The following is an 8,933-nucleotide window of genomic DNA, read 5'->3' on the forward strand; positions in this document are numbered from 1 at the left end:
CACAAAGCATGTATGTAAGGGGGAATTCTTTGTTTCAATTTAGTACACGAATGAATCCATTGTTACATATATTTACATATCTAGAAATGGGAAAAAAGTCTGATACATCCTTCAATTATTGCGATTCATAAATGATATATATCTTGTTAAATAAAGTGACTAACATATGTAATATATGTAACAATGGATTCATTCATGTACCAAATCCACCATCTTACTACTCTAGTGGTAGGTAACTTCCCATAACCTCTCAACCGTTCTTGATGGAAGCACAGTTATAAATTTGTCATTTGGTTCAACGGTCCCTATGAACATTACTTCTAAAAAAACTCCATGCCATCTAAGAGTGAGGTTTTAAGTGCTTAGAAGATTTTTTGAGGAAATGAAGAATTGAAGACTCCGACTATATCGCTAACAATGGCTGGAGGCATATCGATCACTCTATATTTCGTTGCACCATTGATATGTAATGTCTAACATTTGACATCACAGTCGTTGAATTTAGTGTGCTTTGTTAATTGTCGGAATTCTCTAAAATCGCTCAAAATGGTTCTTAAAAATTCAGGTCTTGTTTTGAAAATTTTGAAAACATTTTCTAATAATAAAAAGCAAAGAGATTGTTGTTTTGTTGCATAATGTTCAACAATAAATCTTGTATATGATTTTGAGTTATATTTAGTGATTCATATAATTTTATTTGATTGGAATTTAGCCACAAAAATCATAATGAAATGATATTACATATTATATGATGGATCACTTAAAGAAACAAATGTCTAAGTGATCTAGAATTTATTTGATTAAAGTTTAGTCACGACATCTTTAATTGAATAAAATTTTAGAAGTTACGGATTACATAAAGAAATTTTTAGACATTAAAATTGTAATTAATTATTCATGATATGATAACTTAAATTCTTTATTATTAAGTTGCATAATTAATTAAGATGAAATATTAAATGCTTTTCAGAATTACCCACAGGAATTATGAATGAGAGTTTAATAGTTTTTTCATAAAGATGGAATCTTATGCTACTACTTGATAATTTTATCATAAATATGAATCTAATTGAATTAAAAATTTAGCTCACATGTAATTTTTATGTAAGTAGATTCAACTTTATATTACTTGCCTCAAATTTATTTAAGTGTGTGTGTGTGTGTGTGTGTGTGTATATATATATATATATATATATATATATATATATATAGCAGTTATGCAACATGCAAATTTCTCTGATATTTGTGATATTCCCGAACTAAAAGATTGTGAGAACTGATAGAGGTGGTGAGAATTATGGTAAATATATAGAAGATGGACAAGTAGAAGGTCTGTTTGCGAAGTTTGTTCAACAAAATGGGATTTTCGCCCAATATACTATGCCTAGTTCTCCAAAGCAGAATGGTTTAAGAAAGAAGAAATTGAACATTATTGGACATGGTGCATAGTATGTTAAGTAGCTCTAAGCTACCTAAATCCTTTTGGATTGAATTTATTAAGACAACAACGTATATATTAAACCGAGTTCCAACCAAGGTTGTTCCAAAGACGCCTTTGAGTTATTCGAGGTTGGAAATCCTAGTCTGACACATATACATGTATGAGGATGCCCGTCTGAAGTTAGAATTTACAACCTACAAGAAAAGAAACTGGATAGAAATCCTAGGACCATTAGTGGATATTTCATTGGATATGCCAAAAGGTCTAAAGGATACAGATTCTACTGTCCATCTAACAGTACTAGGATTGGGAATCAAGAAATTCAAAATTTCTTGAAAATGACTTAATTATTGGGAGTGATCAATATCAGAATACAATTTCTGTATCAACCTTCCACTTCAAGTCAAAAATAGATTGTTGTACATAATACCCCTCAAGTTTTATTGGGTGTTGAGCAACCAATCAATGATTCCACAAGCTGCTAAAAACATGGATATAGATCAAGTTGTTCAAGTAATACCTGATATAATTAAACAACCAGATGAACAAAATATTCCACAGGAAAATGTTGGTGCAACATTGAGAAGATCTACTAGAGAAAGAAAATCAACAATTCCTAGTGACTTTGTTGTATATTTGCAAGAATATGACATTGGAGTTGAAAATGATCCTCGATCTTTTTCACAAGTCATGAATTCTAAAGAGTCTGAATTGTGGTACAATGACGTGAAAGAAGATATGAATTCTACGAAAATTAATGAGGTTTGGGATCTTGTCGATTTGCCTTGTGGTGTTAAAACCATTGGATGTAAATGAGTTTTCAAGACTAAAGAGGACTCATCAGGAAACATAGAAAGATATAAACCAAGATTCGTTACTAAAGGATTCACTCAAAAGGAAGGAATTGATTACACAGAGACATTTTCTCCTTTGTCTAAAATGATTTCCTTGCGCATAATATTGGCATTAGTAGCACACTTTGACTTAGAATTGCAATAAATGGATGTGAAAATCGCATTTACCAATGGTGATCTAGAGACACACTTATACTATACTAAGGTCCTATTACCCTCTTGAGCTTATTTTATAAATAATTTTCTACCCCTTTTTGTCTTACGTGGCACTATCTAGTGGGCCCATCATGTGCTGACATTTTTTTTTCAAACTAGTGCCACGTATGATGAAAAAGAGTAGAAAATTATTTATAAAATAAGTTCAGGGGGGCAATAGGACCTTAGTATAGTATAAGTGTGTCTCTAAGATTTCAAGAATAGGTTGAGGGGGTACTTATGCATTTTCCCCTAATAAAAAGGCGTTAACTATAGAGAGTAAAATCTCCCCATAAACAAGACTCTCCAAATGATTACATCGTGGATCCTTTTGTGTTATGCTATAAGAAAGGGATCTTCAATTTATAGCTCTCTAAACTTTTCCTCGAAGAAAAGAATAAACCAAATATGGAAGAAATTAAATTTTCTTTTTAAAAAAATTAAGCATTTTTGGTGATATTTTGACTTTTATGTAAGGGGAAAAAAATAAACTTCAAATAAAGAAGGAAAATCACCACAAAACCCTAACATTTTTTTCGAACTTGAATTAGATGCAACAGATGTCCAGACTAAAATTGGAGAAAAGGGGCATAATGCACATAACAAAGGTCAAAATTTCGAAATTTACTTCATCTCCATTAAAGACTCACTCCACTTCACTTGCTATACAATTTTTTACTTAAATAGATTTGCCTATACAAAGTAAGATACGTAAATATTGAAGATGGAAGTGTAGGTAAGGTAAGAATTCTCTATATTCCCTTTAGCTAATGATGAAAGAGAATGTGGATCATTTTTCTCGAGATGATAATATTATGCCCTCCTAATTTGATGCGCGTATTTTTTTCGTAGCTACAAAAAAAAGTCGAAGGTATATTGATAAGTAGGACAGCTGACATCGATCTATAATCTTCATGAATTTTTACTTGTTCACGCGTTCTTCATGCAAGGCGATTCAAACCAAAGGAAGGGATTTCTACCTCTAAGTCTATGACATAAGTACTTGAACATTAGACGGATTTCAATGTTTACCAGGTTCCTCTATTATAAAAGTTTAATGGTTATGGGGAAATCAATTCTTATAAGATTTTGATATCTATAAAGTAAATCATCTTTGGTCGTCACTGTGCATGAAAATTCATTGAGAGAATCAAAAAATTAGATTTGTATTGTTTTCAAATTTTTGGAGGAGCAAGAAAACTCTTTAGGATTACTTCATCTTTGGTGATTAATACATCTCCCATGCTATCATTATAAACAATAGATAGAAATTTGATTGACTATACAAGCCAAATGTAAGTAGTTGTGAAAGGGGGATGAAGGTATTTACAATATGAGGAACTCATGAAAATCTTGACAACTCCATATTTTAATTTTTTTGAAAACATTACATGATTAACATTCCTTTACCATATTTTGATACTTGCTACACTAACCTTTTTATTAAAAGATACTTTTTGGTCGTATAGTCCATTTTATTAATTAACCTAAAATGAAAATAAAATATTGGCCCAACCCAAAATAAAACAATCTATTTCTAATATCATTAGGGTAAAACCCACTTTCATTAAACCTATCTATAAATGCTAACTTCAGCTTCCTCTTGATTTCTTCTCACGGTGTTGCCTCCCAACTCACGACAGAATGTTACTCTACTCCTTCTCTTGTGGGTTGTACCAGATCTCTAATATAATGTTCTCATCTCTCTTCTTCTCACACAAGATGTGTCACTCATTCAAGGTAATGTGACTCCTATCTTTTTTTCTCTTCTCTTTTTCATCACCAATCTAACTCTTCGTTATTACTCCAGGTGAAAGTCTTTTTTCTTGGAAAAGATTACTCTTTTAATTTTTGAAATTTCCTTTCGGGTTTAAAATCGGGTATAAGAAAATCAAAGGAAACTCTTCCATTTCTTACATAGAAGATGTTAATTTCTCTATTCCAAATCACACATGTAGTCATTACACATTTTTGATATATATTTAGTGATTGATTAAAATATGTGGCACTATATTCATGTTGTGGTGTCCTATACATATCATGACGGGACAAGGATTAGTCATCATGGATATTAAGACCATCAATTCGATTCAAAGTAATTTGGAATCTTAGAAGATTAATTAATGAATCACGAACGGTCTATAATATACTAAAAAAGAAATTTAAGCAAGAGATGACTACATTTTTAATAATTAATATACTAGACTTTCCTTGGTTTTAGATCAAGGGCATTATTGTAACTAGATTAGCTTAGTGTATCTACTATTATAAATTATAGAAACTAGGGTTTATTTTAGTGGTTGGTTTTTGAATAAACATTTGATGTTTAGGCTTCGTTGTGAGTTTGGAGAAACCTCATATCGGTAAATTGGATCCTCCTTATATGTCTTCACATGTATGGGTTCCATTTCTTTTAACCCCGAGAGTTTATTCTAGTAATCCAATGTGTTTTAGTTGCTAGATCGTCATTTTTTCTTCTAAATCTCTTTGTCTTTCTTTCTATTTCTTGATAATATATTTTATTTGTTTGATTGTAGTTCACTTTATTCTTATTGCATCTAGAATTACATTCATTGATATCTTTCCCTCTTCCTTCATTTTTCTAAACCATATATCTTGCTTGCTTGATTGTGGTATATAGTAAGTCCTATCCTTCAAGGCATAAACAAAATAAATCACTATGTTTTTTGCCACTGTTGGAAATTGTACTCACTTCCGACTAGGTAATGTTTTGATTTTGTGGTAAAAAAATTATTTTTTTTATGCAAAAAGAATTTTCCTCTAGTGAAAAATACATTGTATTGCCTTTTTATTATGTTCCATGAACCCTACTACTCTAGGTAGGTATTAAGTGAATTTTGGTGCACCTCTAATATTGAAGATCTTTATGTCTTCTTAATCCAATTATTAGGTCAAGGTAGTATGGTATTGGAAGTATAACGTATACATGTCACCTATACATCCATTCCTCCACAGCCTCATCCAAAAAACAAAGATAATCTATTCCAACTAGCTTTGAATTGACACGTAATTGTTGTTTATGTCAATATTTTCTTGACAAATTCCTTGCTCATAATTTTCACATAATGTCTAATAATGTAAACCTTTTATACTAGTATAATAAATATAGTGCTAGCTTTGATCACTTAAAATTGTTAGTTTGGCGTTGAAGTACTTTGCATTGGTGTGCATGAGTTATTATTGTCCAGATGTCCAATTCAAAATGTCACTTAGCTTGGACCACAGTGATCCAAAGCTTAGGTAAAGATATATATAGGATATAAAAGAAAACATATTAGCAATGTATGTTTCAATGAGTGTGCAGGAGTTATTATTGTCCAAATACCTAATGCAAAATTGGCTTCTGCAGTAGTGATACATAGCCTATGTAAAAATATAGGACAAAATCATTTATCTGTATTAAATTATTTGGGTAACCTATTTAAATTTTGAGACATTTTATACTAGAAGTTTGGTAATTAGAATGAGTATGATTTGCACACATTGACTGTGATGATATTGAATCCCAATTTAAGCTTGTCGTAAGGTACAAAGTGTGTTGAGCTCGTTCCGGAGGATGTTCCTAAATTTTGAATAATTAATCGGTTAAACTTTTCTTCCTTGATGACCAGGTAATGTTTTGATTGAATGCTAAAAAAAAATATTTCTAGTGCAAAAAGAATTTTTCACTAGTGAAGAATATATTGAATTGACTTTTTATTATGTTCCATTAACGCTGCTGTTCTTGGTAGATATCAATTGAGCTTTGTTGCAACTCCCATCTGTAAAGTTTTTATGTAGTCATGATTTTATTATTAGATTAAGGTAGTTTGGGTATTGGAAGTATAAATTACACATGTCACCTTACATCCATTCGCCCTGATCAAAAAAATCAATAGAATTGACCCCGACTAGCTTAGAATTGACACGTAGTTATTGATTTTATCAATATTTTTTAGCCAACTTCCTTTATCATAATTTCCACATAATTCCTAATAGTGTAAACCTTTTATATTAGTATGATCAATATATTGCATGTTTTGGTATTCACTTAAATTTTGCTTTATTTTATACTTAATTACTTAGCATTGGGTAATGCAGTGGGTGTGTATGACTTATTATAGTCCATATACCTAATGCAAAGTGTCACTTGGATTGGATGACCTATAGCTTATGTAAAAATATGACATAAAAGAAAACGTTTTAGCATTGTGTGTGGCAGTGGTTGTGCATGAGTTATTATTGTTCATATACCTAATGCAAAGTGTCACTTGTCTTTGACCGCAATGAACCATAGTCTATGTACAAATATAGGACAAAAAAGAAAACTCACCCATCCAAATGTTTACACCAGAGTGATTTGTGCACATAGACATCAATGATACTGAAACCCAAGTTATACTTGTCCTAAGTTACAAACGTGTTGAGCTCGTTCGAGAGGATGTTCCCACTAATGGTGACTTTCAAAATTGTCATACTTTTTCTTGAGGAAATGTATCATCTTATAGAGCTCCAAAAAATTTTGGTGTCGATAATGCCCTCTACTTCTAGGCTTATTAGAGTGTAAACTTGATAAACTCAAAGATAGACTTGAAGTACACATCAGAATGGAGTTTCAATCTTTGTCATTTGTGGCTTTATATTTGCAATTGATTTGTGAGAGAGGAGATGAATGGTAAACCCAATCGCACTGGACGAGCCAGTTTATTTGAAATATATTTTCTCAAATATTAAAAATATATTGCAGTCACATAGTAAATAAATAGAATGATTTTATTCATTAATATTGTGAAGTACAAATATGTTTCTCCCTTGATTCCTCTCTCTTAAGATTTCTCCGTGATTCAAGGATTATTAATCTCTTCAACCAATGTGGACCTTCTTAGAATTTATTTGATCTATGTGAAAGGATTCTATTAATCTTGTTAAAATATTTGGTTGTCCAGAAGAGTGCACACACATCTTAACCACTTTATGAATATTTAATGAACATATGAAATTTCAGAGATGCCTATTGAGGGAAATATATTACAGTTTATATAAGTGTGACCTTGAGTTTAGGGTAAGTAGTCTCCAAGAACCTTAAATGAAATTGGACACATCTCGTAGAGTCTCACATTATTTTGATATCTCAAATGTCAAATTCTTGTCCCATGAATTTTTTTTTGGGTCACATTGTTCACTTTACTGTCTTGTTGGAGAGAGTTTTATTGTTTGATAGACTATTCCAGAAGAGGTCTTATGCTTAGAAATGTAGTATCTTTATAGAATCTAGTATCAACAAAGATCACACTCAACCACATCAGCTACTCTCTTGCTTCTAATATCCTACTTTACCCTACTGCACATTTTTACTTAAGGCATCAAGTACTATTTGCCAAAGTTGTAAACTTGACAATTATCACTGGGAATGAGCCCCACTTTAAGATCGAATGGTTCATTATGGATAAATCTCATAATTTTACGAGCACATCTAAGCTTAAACAATGTAGCTTTGGAAATGATTTTATTTTTCTTAATGTTGAGAAGACCCTCATGATGATTTTCACAAGTCTTAAACAATTGTATACTAAAAGAATAGCTAATAAAAGAGTTTGCAAGATGCTCAAGTGATTCCAAATGAAAATTTGGAGGCATTTATTTTTTGTCATTAGTTAAAAAATCCTAGTGGTTGGGGTACAAAGAATTAGTTTACTATGATTCAAAAGCATTCTTTTACAGTTTATTCGGCATGAATGCTTCCCCTCTAAAGTCTAAAGGATTTAACACAGTTTATAGTTATTGGCGAAAGATTGTTAACCTCAAGAATCTTATTAATTCTAAGATATACAGATATGGCAGTGAATCCCCATACTCCGCCAGAATAGATTCACTTCTACACGTGTATACCTTAGAATTCATAAGAATCTCGAGGTCAAGAATCTTTAGAACTTATAGGGGAAGCATTCATGCTGAATAAACTTGAAAAGAATGCCTTTTGAATCATTGCAAACTAAAGCTTTGTATCCCAACTGGTAAGATTTTGGAATTAATGACAACAAAGAAATGCCTCTAGAAGTTTCGTTTGGAATCACTTGGGAAACTTGGATCTTCAATCCACGTCCGGATGGGAGGTTGAAACTACTTTTTCGAAGGTACTATGGAGATGTTGTTGGGTCTTTTGTTTGTGTGATTGTTGTTGATTCTAGCTTTGACAAAGAATACTTGATACATTTATAAATGTAAGACCTCTCCTGCAACCGTTGATTACAGCTCAAACAATAAACCTCCACGCCAATAAGAGAGTTAAGTTAACTATGTGCCCAGAAAGATTATTTAAAAAAGAAATCAGTTTCTTCATGAGACTGAGACTCGACATTTGTAAACGCAAAATTGTGTGGGACTCTACCAGATGAGTCCAACTTCAATTAGACTTCTTGAAGACTAATCCTAGCTGAAACTAT

This window comes from Solanum pennellii, chromosome 1 (assembly GCF_001406875.1).
Source record: "Solanum pennellii chromosome 1, SPENNV200".
NCBI classification, from domain to species: domain Eukaryota; kingdom Viridiplantae; phylum Streptophyta; class Magnoliopsida; order Solanales; family Solanaceae; genus Solanum; species Solanum pennellii.